The sequence below is a fragment of the Sebastes umbrosus genome, chromosome 21, assembly GCF_015220745.1.
Source record: "Sebastes umbrosus isolate fSebUmb1 chromosome 21, fSebUmb1.pri, whole genome shotgun sequence".
Classification (NCBI taxonomy): domain Eukaryota; kingdom Metazoa; phylum Chordata; class Actinopteri; order Perciformes; family Sebastidae; genus Sebastes; species Sebastes umbrosus.
The window spans coordinates 20,925,675-20,940,208 of NC_051289.1; positions in this window are offsets into that span (position 1 = coordinate 20,925,675).

The window sequence follows — 14,534 nt, forward strand, 5'->3', positions numbered from 1 at the left end:
TTATTTAACACGCAGCTGCAGCCATTGATTATACTTTACGGCTCAAAGCATAACTGTGGCTAGAGGGAGTTCAGCTGATAGTATACAGTTCTCTACATTATGTATGCAGACCCCTATTTCCTCCCGCGTAGCAGAGGGATGATGGAGATGTGGGAGGCAGAGCTTCTATTTTGGGGTCTTTGAGTCGAGCTCACTCTTTGCTTTGCCTCTCTCTTTCCCTCCTAACCTCAACTGGCAATCGTGCCATTCGCAATGTGCCCATTCCCCAGTGTCCCCTGAAGCACCTCCAGATGTATTCAGCTCCCATTTGTCATTCCTGGGAATGTGGTGGCGTCAGCAGTTATGTCCCAACCTCCACTGATGGCACCACACCACCACTACGAGGAGTTTCAGCCCCGCCTGAGGTCACCCTACTCCCTTATTACAGTTTTATACCTTCAGCGTGATGGATAATGATGATGTTGTTGCCCTATTTAGCCTGCCGTGGCAACCACGCTCACGCATCAACCGCTCATTCAGTTGCATTTCATTTATGTGCTGGCTGACTTCTCATAGATCTGTTAGCTACAGCGGTATACATTCAACGCCAACGCTCAATTTGCTGCACAGATTTCCCTTTAAACTGATAACCCGTTTTCTTGTTATTAGTGATTGGTGCATGCCAACATTATAACTGAGTAGGAGTGTAACGTTTGACTGGAAGAGACCGGTACAGTAAGTGCAACTTACAGCACAATAGGCCTTTTTCACACAAAAACAATTTGACTTCTTCAGCCCCCCTGTTATTTAGTGTTACTCCTACTGTGACATGTCAAGATGTCTTGTGTGAAAAAGCTCTTATTGAGTCAGCATTTTCGCAACATTTGTGTGACATAACTGTAATTTTCAAGCTGTAAAAAGGCATGAATCAAATGCCTAACAACTCAAAATACCTCACTTTTCAATAGACCAAAAGACAATTTTGTACAGTCTTGAAGTTCATTCATGTTAAAGGCTGCTTTCATCTGCACCATGAGTAATATATATCAACTGTTCAATCTTCAGGCTACCTGTAGCTGGAGTATGTTTTGCTGCTGTATCTAAACTAGGTTTGTGTTGTGTTACAACCCCAAGTTGGTCTAGGGGGGTAAAATAAAACCACATGAAGAAAGAGGAGTCAGTTTGTACATTTTGTGATTTTTTTATTGCCAAATATGAAAGATTAAGTGGGACTTCAGGGAGAGTTCACGCTGAAATAACAAACGAACTAGCCCCCAACTCCTCAACTACAAAAAAAAAAAAAACAGAAAGACAAGGAATCAAAATTGGAAGCTCTTCCCCAAAGTGTTTCCAATTAATTGACCTACTCCTAAATGGACTATAATCACAACTTAATTAACTGTAACAGCAGCAAGCTGGCTACAACAACTGGCTATGGACCAAAGCAGCAGTCACACCACAAAGTAGCCTAACATCCGCTTGTAGATAGATGGAGCTAGAAGCTTGGTGACGTAGTGACTACTCACAGGGCTAGTTGGTGAACTCGCTAGTCAGTCTGTTTTCAAAGCTTCAGTGGGTAGAAATGGAGCAAATATGATTTAAAAAAGTTGTTTATATAAAATGACACTATATCCAGACAGTATTGCATGAGACCGGTAATATGAAAGAAATCATGTGCCTCTGTGTCCTCCGGTGCTCCTAATGGCATCTGCAAAATTTCTCATGACCGGAGGAAAACAACCAATCAGAGCCGAGCTGGAGTCTGCCGTCTGAGCAGCTGTCAATCACTCACAAAGTCCGATCAAAATGTCAAACTAGGCAGCGCTGATCAAATATTAATCAATATTCTGCTACTGTAATGCCTATTTCTCTCCTCAAATGTTCTCAGAAACATCTTGTAGTGAACTGTTTAGCTGTAAAATGAGAAAGTTTGTGACCCGGCAGCCATGTTGAGATCAGTTGAGGAAATACCAAGCACCGCCCACCAGTCGGAGCACAGCCAATAGGAATGCTCTCTCTCTCTGAAATGACCTGTGATTGGCCAAAGTCTTCCGTCACAGGCTGGATTTTTATTAAATCCTGAAAACAGAGCCACGAGGAGGTGCAGAAGTGTAGTTTTCACTCAGAACACATGAATCACAATATGCTGAAAGGTTATTATGGAATTTATGCTAAATGATGCCAAAAATATACTGCCTACTCCCGCTTTCAATGAAAGTGAATGGTGCAACTAATAAGCTACGATAGCTTCCTCTATTTCGGACTCTCTGGCTCTCTGTCCCCTCAAAGGTCAGCACTGTCAAGAACGCTTGCTATTGGTCAACGGCGTGAATTTTCAAATCCTGGCTTTACAAAGCCTTCACTTTATTCCACACAAAGTCCTGACACAACTGGCTCACTATACAAATACTCTGGCCTTAAAATGTAGACAGCAGAAAACGGCCAAGAGGCCCAGAAGTGCAGCTCCTTAGCTATTTTTATACACCCAATGATCAATGATTGGTTCTCAGATTCATCAGCCAATAGCATAAGGGAGGAGGATGACATACAACTGAGGCCCAAAGAGCCTTGAGGTGAAACACAGTAAAGTTTGTAACGACTGCAACACAAACTTATTGTGACAGATAACATGTAAGAAAACCTTTTTTATAAACAGGCTACAATATTGAATTAAATTTCAATAAATGTCTCCCAGAAGACATTGTTTTCTATCTTTAACTGCTTAAATTCTGCCCACAAAACAAGATATGTGATTGGTATGAGAGGCTTGTCACATAATGAAAGATCCCATCAGGTGGTGAGAGAAGACGTTGAGGCCTCCAGTAACTTGTTGAGCCGTCTCATTTGAAACAGCTCTGACAGCTCCGCTCTCATCCCCTCGTAGCTACAACATCCACCTACGGAAACACAAAGGCCCGGCGGCAGCGTTACGCTGATGACGATCTAATAAATTAAACTCAATTAATTGCCATGTTTAGCATAATTCCGGAGTTTAACAAAGGTCTTTGTGGTATAGATGTATGCATTACAACAATTATTCATTTTGATGAGCAGGGATTATAAATGAGGCAATTAACACGCTGTCAGATTGGAGGGGAAAAAGCCTCGCTGCTCATTCTCTGAATACCAGCTTCTTTTTTTTGCATGTAAACTTCAGACTTGAGTGCAGTGGCGGCGGCGGCTGGTGTCAGGCTGTCAGATGGGGAGGGAGGGCTGAGGGTCAGCTGGGTGCCGGAGTGACCGGGACAGCAGTGGACAGTTGACCCCATCAAAACACAGAGCAGCTGAGTTAAAGTGGAGATGCGGCGTCCTTCCATCCTCCCAGGTTAACCCGATTTAACTCAACAACAACACACACACACACACACACACACACACACACACACACACACACACACAGTTAGGATGTTAAACCCCTTCTTTCTACACTACACACAAGCATAGACAGAGACACACACACACACACGCACAGGCTGCCAGCGAGTTAAGTCCCCAGGCGAGAGCTGGGGCAGCAGAGAGGGGGAACACATTAGCCTAATAAGGGCCATCTGGTGGCCATTCATTAACTTGACCATCCTTGAAGTCCCCGACCCAAAATGTCATTTTTCACTTTGCAGAGGAATCCGTTAGGTGACAAGATGAACTTGGGCCAAATTACCAAAGATGGAAAACGCGAGCGAAACAGGAAGACAGAGAGTGAGATAGCAGAGAGAGAGAGGTGGTCGAGGTGGTGTTGGTGGGAGAAAAGAGAGAGGAAAAAAGAGACAGACTGACAGGGAGTGGGAGCACGAGTGAGGCCAGAAAGGGAAGTTAATTAGCAGATATTGTGTACACTGGGGGCTGATCCGAAGCATTAGTGACACAGTGAAATGGAAAAAACACTTTTTCAGCCCATTAGCTAATTCTTCATATCATCATAAACATCTATTCAACAATGGGGTCCAAACATTTGACAAATATATTACATTTTCCATTAAAAAAAAACATTATTTTTATTTCAGGGAACCTCGAAAAAATACCACTATAATATAACACTTCATGTTCTGCCTAAATGTCCACCATGACACAGAACATTGTGGGAAAACCTAAAGCAGCAGTGAGTAAAAATGGAGCAAATATGATTTAAAAAAGTTATTTTTATAAAAGGGTCACTCTATCCTAACAATAGTGCATGAGACAGGTAATAAGGTAGGAAAACAACCAGTCAGCTGCTGCCTATGAGCCACCTGTCAGTCACTTGCAAACTCCGATCAAACCAGGCAGCGCTGATCAAATATGAATTAACAGAATATTGAATTGAAGAATATTGTAATGCCTAATGTCTATTTTTCACCTCAGATGTTTTCAGAAACATCTTAGTAGTGTACTGTTAAGCTGTAAAATGAGAAGGTTTGTGACCCGGCAGCCATGTTGAGATAAGTTGAGGAAATAACAAGCACCGCCCACCAGCCGGAGCACAGCCAATAGGAACGTTCAATAGGAACTCTCTCTCTGAAAAGTCTCCCGTCACAGGCTTTATTTTTTAAAGCCTGAAAACAGAGCCATGAGGAGGTGCAGAAGTCACAACACTTGAATAACAATATGCTGAAAGGTTATTATAGAATTTTTGCCCAATGATGCTCCAAACATTCTGCCTACTACAGCTTTAAGGTGGAAGGATTAATGAAAAGACACTGTGACTGATACCTATGCAGTGTATCATCTCCTAACTGACACTCATTTACCAGGAGAAGTGATTCTTAAATGAGTGTACGCTCACACACGTGAGCTGCAAAGCCCTCGTGCAACAGGGGGTCTGCACGGGTTTAATCAAGCTGTCTGATTAGATGCGTGCACGGAGGAGCACCTTTCTGTCTCACACCAAAACACTCCACAAGGTCATATGCAAATGAGCCAAACGATTTCTTACCGTCTTAAATTCTTTCAAGTGCTAATGTGAGTTCTATGTATTTTTTTTAATATATATATAATCCTTGGTGCTAAGCGGTCATTGTTGTTTTTGCTCTGCAGTTCCCAGAGGATGAATGTGTTTTTATTTTAAACATCTAATGCTTTCTATGTCCAAGGTTATAGAGAATAAATGGAGGCATTTTTTTAGTAAAGCAGGTAATAGGGTTTCATCACAAGGATAACAATGCACACATTGGCTCAGCGCTATAGCGTTAGTACTGTACTGTTATGTTGCTGTGTGTATGAGCGAGTGAGTGAGAGGAGTTTCTATAGGTGTTCTTTGTCTGACTTGTTCCCAGTACATCTCTCCTTTGTCAATGTTGTCAGGATCTCTTCAGGGCCATATGGTGCATTTTCACTTTCCTTTCTACAGATCAAATATACTTTACTTTTTACGAGTCATCAAAAGGATTGTGACCTCGTTGACATTGCATTTCCAGTCACATGGCAAAGTGAAATGTACTGTATGTGCATTGATACAAATATATGTAAAGTATAAAATGCCAAGCAAGCAATATACTCTGTTAAATTTCTTAAATTGAGCCGTTGCTGTTTGGGATTCTACAGCCATGCTACTGGCTCTCTGAACCTGCACTAGCACTGCTTTGAGCTAAATGCTAAGCTCACAATGACTAATGCTAACATGGCTTAAGTTTAGCAGGTATAATCAAAGATACTCTATAACAAAGATGACGCACTTCAAGCTCCGCCACTGGTTTGAAATCAAGCCCGCAGAAAGAGCGCCGGGCTTTGAAGCAAATTTTCGGAGTGGCCAGTCGAAGGAATTACAACTTCCGTGTCCGTCATGTGATGCCATTGCGCCCAAAAATACTCTTTTCGCATAGACTTACATTGGGAAAGAGATGTTTGTAAATCAGCAGATAATTTTTTGAGGTGAATCAACTCCCCATTACGAACACTTGAACAGTCCTTATTTAAATTATTAGGTCCTAAAAGTTGTAAAATGCACTGAAAGCTAAATAGAGTTATTTCCATTCTTCCGTTCTTGTGAATGAGCCCCAAACCGAGGCTGGACCGCGGGCTGGGAGGCGGGGTTAAAGGAAACGCTTGCATAGTGTGCTTACTCTATGGGCCCAATGGATGCGAAAGATCGCCGGATGATCTGGGTACTTTATCACTCGGCGGTCGGGCCATTTTGGCATCACTGAGCAACTCTCATAGGAATGAACGGGAGCCCGCCTCCAACGCTGTATCCAGTTCTCTTTATCCATCCATGTTTGAAATGGTATACACTTCCTGTCTCCGGCGTGGTCATGGCGGGTTGCCTCTCCCCATATCCCCCTCCTTGTTTGGAAGTGTTGTGGCGTCATGTGGATGGATGAAATCAGTTTGGCTTATAGGTGCATAATGTATTTATATTTTTTTTGCTGACATTAAATATTTACACAGCTAACAGCTATATTTAGCATTACAAAAATTAGTTACGAGGATGTTCGCAAGAGTGTGTTGCTGAGACTGAGAAAGTTAATTTTCTCCTGATCTGTTTGTCTGAAAAATTTAATTTTATTGCCAGAATGTTCTGCTTGTGAAAAATGGGTCCAATATTTACTTTGGTGACTACAGGGTGAAAGAATCAGTTCTAATCTGTGTTCACGTTCACTTCTCCCATTGGAGTTAACAGGACATGCTGCTAGCCTCCTAAAGGGGCAGGGCAGTAGCTCCTAGTGCTCCATCTCTCCTATAATGTTTACCACATTGATGATGGTGCTGATGACAAGTAAACAGTTAACTGTCACTATGACTCACGTTAGATGAATAATTCTGTGATTTTTGGACATAAAGACAAACACGGGAAGTCCAGCTAATGGACTAATGTTGCGTAGTGACCTCATATAATCTGTCATTGAACTAACTGTTTCCAGAGAAGCCACTGTGAGAGGTGTTTAATAAAGCCATGCCAGGAAAATTAAGCAGGGTATGAGTACATGTTTATAAGAGATGAGCGTGACAAGATAAACAGAGTATTGTGATAGAGTACCTATGGGAAACATTAGTTAAAAATCATGCCAGGAAAATTGGGACAAAATACGAAAACATTTCCCAGAAAAGTTGAGCACAAATATAATTTGACCTGCCATAAATGTAAACCCTGATGAAGAGGGCATGAGATAATGAGAAGACCAGATGGGTTTTGTTTTTGGTTCAATCGACGGGATTTGATTGGTGGAAGGCGACGTATGGTGCTAGAACTATAAGGTATAAAAGTCAGACGTAAGAACTCTGACATTTTGGATCTGTTGTGAACTTGTCATTGTGAGCATAAGAATAAATGGTTCCTCGCTGGTTGCAACTCCAGAACTGAGTATCTCCTCTTAAAGGGACTGTTTGTAACATTTTTTAAGCGTATAAATGTACCGGGTCAGGACATGCGTTCGCGTGTTGCCGCTGCCTCTCCTCTGCTGCCTGCTTGCCTTCACTCAGACAGAGCGCGCATTCTTGCTCAGCTCGCTCCACCTCTAGACGTGAACGCGCGCTCACTCCACACTGCAGAAGAGTTAGTTTAGCTCTGAGAATATCTAGTGAATGTACAGTGGACGTTTGTGCAAAAATAAATGCTGCAGCTCCTCCAGACCAACAGAGGTTTCCCGTGTCTTGTGAAGTGACGGGGCTCTGCAGAGAGAAACGTTGTCGTCTCGTTACCGACCGGGTGCCGGTGTCTCCTCTGTTCTCTCCGGCTGCGGGCGGAGACGAGACGTTTCTCGCTGCAGAGCCCCGCTGCCTCAGCCTGCGCTGAGGCAGGAAAAGCCAACACTAGGACCAGATCTAAATCATGTTCATGGAGAGACCTTCGTCTGGTCAGCTAACATTACTGCCAAGCAGCTGAAATATAGAGTGATATTGTGGTTTTAGCTGACGTGTGTCGCCTCACTGTTTTGAGCGATGCTCGATCAGGTATATTTAGAGCGAGCAAGCGCGAACACGACGCTGACTTTCGTTGACTTAACGGCCACAGGTGTCGCTGTTAACAAGCAATTCTGAAAGTTACAAATAGTCCCTTTAATTCTGCCACCACATAATTGCCGCCCAATGTTGGGTATCATGTACGTATCTAATACACGAAAAAAGAGGGGACAAAGCTGTGCGGGCATAGTACAGGTAAGCAAGGGTTAAAGTGGGATTGGCTCAGTGTTTAATTACCATAATGGCAGGAGATCAGCTTGACGTTGAGGTCAGAATGAGCCGACTGTGGAACCCAAATTATGTTTATTATGTACATGTGGAAATAAAAAACATTGACACTTCACAGGGAGTCCGAATGACTTATGAACTAGTATGAGTGCATAATGGTGATCCTGAACCCATGACAGTACTAGAATATGAATTGGCAAACAACAAAATAAAGTTGTGCATCCCATATCAATGGGTGACAAGTAACTTAGTGAAAAGAGAAATCCATGTATTAGAGATGATACAGGGTGAAGCGAAGCAGAATGAGATGTGTGGGTGGAGTATTGATTATGTCACCGGTGTGTCAGCATGGAAAACTGTTGAGTGTGAATATGTTGAAGAATAAGCGTGACCTCATATAATCTGTCATTTTGAACCCAGGATATCTGGTTTCATAAAAAACATCTCCCAGGGATGTGGGAAACCAACTGTTCCCAGAGAAGCAGCTGTGAGATCTGTTTAATAAAGCCATGGCAGGAAAATTAAGCAGGATATGAGTACATGTTTAAAAGATATCAGTGTGAGAAGATAAAGAGTATTGTGATAGAGTATCTCTGGGAAACATTAGTTAAAAATCATGCCAGGAAAACTGTGACGAAATACAAAACATTTCCCAGAGAAGTGAGCACAAACATCATTTGACCTGCCAAAAAGGTCAACCTGACCCAAACAAGAGGGTATGAGATAATGAGAAGTCCAGATGTCTTTTGGTATTGGTTTAATTGACAGGATTTGAGAACTGAGTCTCTTTTCATTCTGCCGCCACATTTACAGCTGCTTTAACTCCTGCATGGCCAAATGGCTGTACTATAGGCAGGGCTGACAACTTTTAAATTCATTCTGAAAGTCTCAGCACTTCTATATTCATTCAGTTGTTTTATTTTTGACTTTGATATGAGCATTGAGTGAAGTGTGACGTGAGACCCCTGAAAACATCACACTCCATAGAGCTCTGCTTTACTGTGACACACGCATCAAAAGGTCTGTCTGAAATGACTTCTGGGCTTTTTGAAGGCTCTGCTGCTCACCTCTGCTCCACCCACTCAGGTGTTTCCACTTTTACCTGATTAGACCTGTTCCCAGCACTGTGTGGGCGTGTCCACACTGACATCTTCCTCTCTCTCCTGTTGCACACACAGGTGGCTGGCATTAGCAGGGATTAGGTTGATTGCTCCGTCTTTTCTGTCCATGAGCCATCAGAAAATGGATGTTTGGCGGGAGAGCGTGTGAAAAGTGTCAATTACGTGAGTGTCACAGTGAATCCGTAAGAGTTGGAGGGAAATGTATGTTGGTCAAAGATTACGTTTGTTTTTGATATATCATAAAAAAAAATGTGTATGAGAGTCCGCAGAAGTCTGTGTATGGAGGAAGCTGGGGTGGGTCAATCAAACACAGGACTCTCACCCAGGAGACTGCTGTTTGTGTCCTGTGTGACTCTAAAAACAATTTATTTAAATTTACAGCCGTAGCTTAAATAACGTCACAAAAGTAGTAATGTTAAGCCAAACCATGATGGGTTTTTTTTTAACTAAACCTAACCAAGTGGTTTTGTTGCAATTTACAACGTTACCCAGTGTAATTAGCATCTTGAAGGAGGGGCTTCTTGGTTTCTTGTATAAATGTGGTGTGAAGATGAGGTGAAACAGAATGCCCAGCTACACAGCTTTACATCTGTCTTTCTGTTCTCCTGCAATTGCCACAACTAAAGTAAGTAGAAGAGTACAGTGGTTATTATACAAATCATTTTTGTGATGTTTTTTTCTGTGAGAATGAAGTTTGTTGCTAGTTTATAAGGTAACTAAATATATATGTTTGCAAGGTACATACAGTATATTGATTAATGAAGTGAATGAATTTTATATGTTTAACTTTGTAATCTTTCTGTTCACAGAACATGGCTCTCAAATCGCCTAGCCAATTTTCCATTATCGACCAGGAGGATGTTGTGGCGGTCTCCAATGCTTTACAGCTGGCAAGTGTAAGTTTTGAGTGCTTTATTTTATTTATGGTTATGGTAACATGTGTCATGTTTACTGTAGTTAGCCCTAAGGTTGTATAATAAAGTGTTTTATTTGTTATGTGTGTTGCAGTATTCATGTCTGGATCCAGCGGTAAGCAGGGACCTCCTTTACCGGCGTATGGTGGATGCCGGATCACTGGCTTCAAGCACGATGGTCAGGATGGTGAAGGTGCAGCGGTCAACTGAAAGGAAGGCAGGATTCCTACGGCAGGAGGTGACCAAAAATTTACGACGAAATGAAAAGTTGCAGAGGCAACTGAAAGAAGCGCATGCCAAGCTGAAAATTCAAGATTACCCACAATCATAATCCGGGAGAAAATTCCTTCAAAACATTATTGAAAATGCAGTTGGTTGTCTGGGATCGTAATTTTTTCGGAGACAGTGTTGAAAGAGTTGAAGATTCAGCGGACTTTAAAATTGGGATTTTTGAATGTTGATGGTCTGATCGATGAAAATGGTTAGTCTCGGTGAAAAATGTAGGTGAATATCTTGAGCTGCTAAAGGATGCATTCAGCCGCAGTTTACCACCAACATGACCAAACCAGAATTGAGATAGTTTCCAGCACACAAGCCTACACACTGGGTTCATACGTTTCATTTTGACACTGCTTTAAAACAGGAAACGATAACCACCATCATGGCAAGCGCAAATATATTTATATCTTCATCACTGAAGTCGCAGCAAACCAAAGCTGTGCAGAAGGCTTTAGAGCAAACATGCCATGCATAATTATTTCATTCACACACCTGTTTGTGTCCTTGGGGATACGCAAAAGCAAAAAAGGTATTTTCTGATGCTCGGTGACGGCTCCTTAATGAAGGTCTTCCTAGGCAACAATCTGGGTTAGCGACTGCATTTGCTCATCAGCGCAAATCAGATAGAGGAGGGATTCTAAGCTGGTTGGACACGACTTTCAGGAAACAAACCCGTATTCTCTCATTATCCTATTTCACCGTGGGCTTCAAAGATATAAATGTTACTCCGGTGTCAGTACTTCCTGCACTGTGTCTCTCTTAAAAATGTTTTTAATCTTCGTATATGGAACCATTTTTATTCATGCATCTTTTTCAGCATTTGACCAGACGCACTGAAGCAGGTTGGATGTGGCTTGCTCAGGGGCACTGATCTACTGATTCCAGTAGATGAGAAGCAAATGGAGGTCTTCATTTACTTTCCCCGGTTATTGCTGCTGAGCTGCCAACCAACACAATGTGCTATCCAAACCCTGGAGGTTGCCCAGTGGTCAAGTTGCCAGGCCGGAGGACTTTTAGCCATATTTGTCTCTTTAACATCCAATAAAACGCCTTTTGTTTGAGTCTCTGCCAGAGACTTTGCTTAGTTATTCCCATTAGAAGGGCTGGACCACAATACGGCTGATTATCCCATCCTTATTAAAGCTGCAGGGATGCCAGCAGTGGAGCAAACTGTATTTATTGCACCCAGAGATGCTCTTTTGTTCTCCCAATAAAAGGGAGGATACAGGAATGTTGGCTAATGATGGCACGGATGACCATCTTGGTCCTCATTTGTAGTTAGCAGGCAGCACGAGGCATCATTCTCTCCCTCAGACCGTCACCCTTTTACTCCCATCTCCCACTACACGGTGTACCTGCAGGAACATCAAAGATAGCAGGAATTAGCCCGCCTCTTTGAAGGTGAACAATGTACGCTGATGCTATATCTCTAACCTCCGTCTCCGTCTCTTTAAAGTGAGAGAAACTTCAAATGAACATATCACTGACTGTCAAATGTGGCCTCATTTTTCTCAGGAAAAAAAAATGAGAGAAAGCAAACAGTAGGCCTAAAAGCCATTTCACACCAACCACAGATTTATGTCCGAAAAAAATTATAAAAACTGATTTTGTGGGTTCTTATGAATGCTTCCACTCCCTTGCAGAACATTCGTGCGAGAGAAACAATTTTCAGAAAGACCTCAGCGGGCTTCCGCCTGCGGAAATATGTTTGACCAATGGAATCCTTTGTTTCAACTGATGTCATTAAGATACATATCACTGTCATTCTGCATAATAATTAGCCATGTGCTTCAGTTTTTGCACAGTCAATGGGCTTTGGAACAATGGGCATTTGCTTTCGGGGACTGTTGGACAAATCTTTCGGTGCAATGGGACATTTTTTGCACTAGTGTTTTTTCCGAATAACAATGGGCCGTCCACTTCTCAACACCCAATAATGTACGACAAACACTACGACCTCAACAAGCAAATAGAGGACTAAATATGGCTTGAGATTGTCCAGCAGCTGGGATACAGTGAAGATGGTAATGTAGCTAATATGTACTTGCTAAAGTTCTATGTTGCTCATGGAACGGGGTTCAAAAATGAGGAAATGTTCAATGTGTTACAAACTTATTAATGGAAACTGTTTCATCAACCTTTGACTTCTTTGCTGACAATTTTATTTGGTATATAAAATGTGACAAATCATGTCTTTCATCCAGGAGATCGCTGTTTGTGTCCCAAGTGAAACTAAAAGTCAACATTAACTTATTTTTTTTTTACACGGCTTTGTTGAATACTTTATTCTGATTGGTCAATCACAGCGTTCTACGGTATGTTATTTCTTTATAACAGACCGTTGCTATGTATAACAGACCGTTGCTATGGGCACAGTTCTGATGTCGGAATCTGGAGGACCATTTTTGTGTCAAATTATTGATTTCTTAATTAAGTAGCCGTGTAATAAGCGGGATAATGTACAGCTAGCGGGTCATTCTTGTGAAAGAAACCCCCATTATCTCTTACTTAATTTACATCCATAGCTTTTAGTCATTTTGAGAAAAACCATGATTTTTTTTTTTAACTAAACATAATCAAGTATTTTTTTTTTTTTTTTTTTTTAATTTACAACATTAACCACGTGCAATCGTAATCCAGGAGAAAATATGTTTCCCTCAAAACATAATTGAGAATGCAGTTGGTTGTCTGGGATTGTCATTTTTTAGGAGATAGTGTTGAAAGAGGTGAAGATTCAGTAGACTTTAAAATTGGGATTTTTTAATTTTGGTATGGTCTGGTCGATGAAAAGGGTTAATCATGGTGGAAAATGTAGGTGAATATCTTGAGGATGCATTCAGCCGCAGTTTACCACCAACATGACTAAACCAATCATTGTTAAATGGTTGCCACAACAGTGTTAGCATCAAATTTGGGGTCCGATTAGTTTATGTATTGTGTAGTTAACGTTAGCCCCTCAGACGTTCTCTGTCTGGATAGGTTTTTGTTGATAGGTTCTCGATTTAGGAGGAAACTCATTTGGCCTCATTGACAAAAATGGAACACGGCAACACATAAATTGCAAAGGAACCGGTGTACTTAGTTGCCATGCAGAAAATTTGTACGTGGATTTTCCGCATTCCCGCTCTGCATTTTCACATTGCACTGGTGCAAAACAGCTTTCAAAAGGAGCGGATTATTTACCTCCTACATATGAAAACATCAAGCTCCATCACTGACTAATTTTTAATTTGTCATTCAAACAACCAGTCCAGGCGCTGTTGTCTTTTCCCAGAGTGGTTTACAGAAGCCAGAGCTGTAAGTCTCACATGTCTGAAACCGTTTTTGCACATCAGATGTTTTGCCACGGGCATGGCAAAGAATCACTTCTATTTCTGACGAGACAGCTGTCTCTGGTCTTATTAGTGCAACACAGACAACAGTGAACGCCGATAGAACTGCCTTTAAACGGAGACATGTGAATGAATACCTGGTGCGCTGACAAATTACTGTCTAAACAAACCCACCCTCTGTGATGTTAATATGACAGATGACTTTCACTTACACCTTTGATTCATTTAATTAGCTACACGACAACAATTCGGAGATAAGAGGATTACACCTATTTTAGATGCGAAACAGAAAAAAAGACAAGATGAGGAAGAAACTAAAGATAGAAAACAAAATCTAGCTTCACAGGATTTTTTTTTATTTTTGGGACGTGAGCTTTGTGACTTTTTATTTGACCCCTGCGTTTGTTCAGTCTATCAGTATATCAGAGTGTTGACACTGCGGTCGCACACGCCGTTTGTCCACAGCACACACTACATCGGTGGAAAACGGCCAGTGTGTACTCAGGTTGATACTATACACACACACACTGCGGTGACACAGAAAACAAACACAATCTGTTGCTTCAAATCTCAGCACTTCTATATTCAGTCATTTGTTTTATTTTTGACTTTGACATGAGCACTGAGTGAAGTGTGACGTGAGACTGGGACAACATCCCATCATATTCCACCCCTGAAAACAACCAACTCCATAGAGCTCTGCTTTACTGTGACACACGCATCAAAAGGTCTGTTTGAGATGACTTCTGGGCTTTTTGAAGGCTCTGCTGCTCACCTCTGCTCCACCCACTCAGGTGTTTCCACTTTTA